Genomic DNA, 3,150 nt, shown 5'->3' with positions numbered 1-3,150 from the left:
CGCGCGCCCAGTCTGAGCTGGAGCCTGAGTCCGCCAATAGTCAACAAGCGGCCCCTCCCGCCGTCCGAAGCAAGCGCGACAAGACTTCAGCGCAGGCGCAGAGGGAAGATGGCCACGCTGTGACGTCACTCCCAGAATATGGCCGCGCCCACCGCATCTGCACCCCAGGAGGGTGGCCGCCTGGAGCAGGTGTTTACTTTGTTCTGCAGAGGCCACCATTCCTAAAACTTCCAAAATCCATTTTCTTATGGCAGAGAGAGGAAGTACCCAATTAACGAAAGCTCTAGCAGGCAGATTTTTGGTGTCTTGTACTTTGGAAGGCAGCATCAGGTTTGCAGGAGTCATAGAACCGTAAGACAGATGGGAAGCAGAATAGCATAGAGTGCACAAAGTCTATGAGGTATGAAAATGCCGTTGGCTCCATCCAGTGGCTAGGGCTGGGAGTTGACAGTCAAGCGTTTAAAGGCAAGCCAGAAACTGAAGAATAAATAAACGGAGACCTAGGACACACACACACACACACACACACACACACACGGAGAGGGAACTCTTTTAGGGTTGGTGGGGGTTGATGTGCAGTGATGGCCAGCTCCAGAAATGTTCCTAAGCCAGTGACACAGCCCCTCAGCAACTCTCCTAGGGCTCACAGTGCGCATCCACAAGCTATGTGAGGCCAACATTTCTGCTGAAGACCTAAGATCCCGCCCCCCCACCCCCCGCCCCATTCTCTGTCCTGGGCATCCTCTACCATCAATTTCTATAGGCGAGACTTCCTCATACAGTGGCCTAAACAGCAGGTAGCTAGGTGAAGTGGTGTGGAAAGCTGACAGCTGGTCCCAGCATAGAGTCTGCACATGTGATGCTCCCACCCATTTTGGACCATGAGGTAGAAGATGAGTTTGATGGAACAACAGCACAGAGGAGACAGTTCTCTGGTGACCTTGGAGATGCCACGCTTACCCTAAACTACCTGCCTCCAAGTGAGGAATCCCTTTCCAACTTCTTGAAGTCACTTGTATTTGTGGAGGTGTTGGTATGTGCAGTCAAACCGAATCAGACTTTTCTGTCTTGGTTGATGTATCAGTAAACAGGAGACACATGGTACCGGGAGGGTGATGAATTACAATAATGAATGAAGGACAAATTTGGAATAAATTTGGAGAGAGAAAGGGCTATGGAATGGAGGTGAATGAGCAGCAGAGTGGAGTGGATGTGAGTAGCATGGGGCATAGTGAGGAAGTAACTATGTATTAGACTGTGCCCTAATCTAAAATTATGGCTGAGACTGAGTAAATGATGGGAAAATGAGACACAGTTTAAGTGACAAAGAGTTCAAATGGGAGCAGACTGTGAGTGAATGGGGTAATGAAAGGTAGTAAAAGTGAATGGAGTTGATAATGCATTAGAGTTTATATGAATACAAAGAATTACAGTGTGAGTGAATGATGATTTATGAGGCACAGTATGAATAAAGAGAAGTGAATTTGGGGGGAGGTAGGAGTGAATGGAGGCAATGTGGGGCATAGAGGGAAGAATGGGGTGCACAAGGGGCAGGAAAAGATGAATCCATGGTAGGATGTGAACACATGAACCAGGTTGATTTTGAGTGGGGAAGGAGAGTGACGAGAAGTGAATGAGAGGCAGGCTGGGATTAGATAGTGGCAATGCAGGGCAGTTTTCCAGGGATGTCCAGGGATCCCAGTATGAATCAACCCAGATGGATGAGATGAAGTGTGTGCATAAATGGAGATAATGTTGAGCAGAGTGAGAGGGGATGTAAGTAAAGGTCAGAGGAAGGTGAGTAACTGGGTGTTGTGAGGCAAAGGAAGAGGGGATGAAGGTCATTCACATGGCCCAAAGTGAGTAAGGTGGGGAAAATTGGGCCCAATGTAAACAAAAAGTGATGAGTTCGAGGCAGAGTGTGACTGAATTGGGGGTACTGTAGGGCAGAGTAGGAGCAACTGCACTCGAATCAGGAGTAAATGGGAGTGATGGGTGGAAATAGGGGTTGCACTGGGAGTGAATTTATATGAATGAGATAATGAAAGGCTGAGTGAGAGTAAATGGAGGCAATGAAGAGAAAATTGAGAAAGAATGGAGGTGATCAAGCATAGAGTAATTATACCTAGGGAACTTGAGCTAGTGTTTAGGAGTAATATGGGGCACAGGTCCACGATATAGGGGTTACTAATATATGGGGATAGCATTAGAGAGAACAGAGGTGAAGATGGGGCAGAGAGAGAATAAGGGAGAAAATGAGGTCCAGAGTCAATGAACAAAATTGAAGGATGGGCCATGTGAGAGAGAATGGGAGTTGTTTGATACAGGGTCAGGAATTGGAGGTAAAAGTAGGAAAGAGAGAATGGAGGTGAAGAAGGAATGTGATGTGAGAGAATTTGGTTAATGATAAGTAAAGGGTTAGGGAATTGCAGTAATATGAGGCCCAGTGTACCCTAGCTGCTTTTGCTCAGTGGATAGAGGGTCAGCTGGCAGACTGAAGGGTCCAGGGTTCAATTCCGGTCAAGGGCACGTACCTCTGTTGCAAGCTAAATTCCTAGGCCTGGTCGGGGCGTGTGCAGGAGGCAACCAATCGGTGTGTCTCTCTCACATCAATGTTTCTCTCTATCTCTCCCTATCCCTTCCACCCTCTAAAAAATCAATGGAAAAATATCCTCAGGTGAGGATTAACCAAAAATAAAAATAAAAAATGAGGCTCAGTGTAAATGAATGAATGGATGAGAGGCAGTGTAAGTGAATGGGGAATAACAGGTAGAATGAGAATGGAGGTGAAAAAGCAGTAGTGTGTATACATGTAATATGTAACATAAAATAAATATGTAACATGGGGCAGAGTGTGATCAAATGGGAGTAACATGGGGGCATATTCCAGTAAATTAGGGTGAAACAAGTGCTGAGAATGAGTAAATGGAAGTAATAGGGGGGCAGAGGGTGAGGGTGTGGTGGTCATATTTTGCAAACAATCATGAATTTGAGGTGGTAGTAGGCACAGTGTAGTTAATAGAGCTGACTACTTAGCAGAATTGGGGGAGGGATGGAGGTGATGAGGGGCAGAGTGAGTGGAAAAGGAGGTAAGCAAGTGCTAGAGAATGATTAACGGGTAGATTGGGACAGTGATAAGGAATGTAGGGA

Source organism: Myotis davidii, unplaced genomic scaffold, assembly GCF_000327345.1.
Source record: "Myotis davidii unplaced genomic scaffold, ASM32734v1 scaffold2786, whole genome shotgun sequence".
Taxonomy (NCBI): Eukaryota; Metazoa; Chordata; class Mammalia; order Chiroptera; family Vespertilionidae; genus Myotis; species Myotis davidii.
This window is presented reverse-complemented; position numbering follows the sequence as displayed.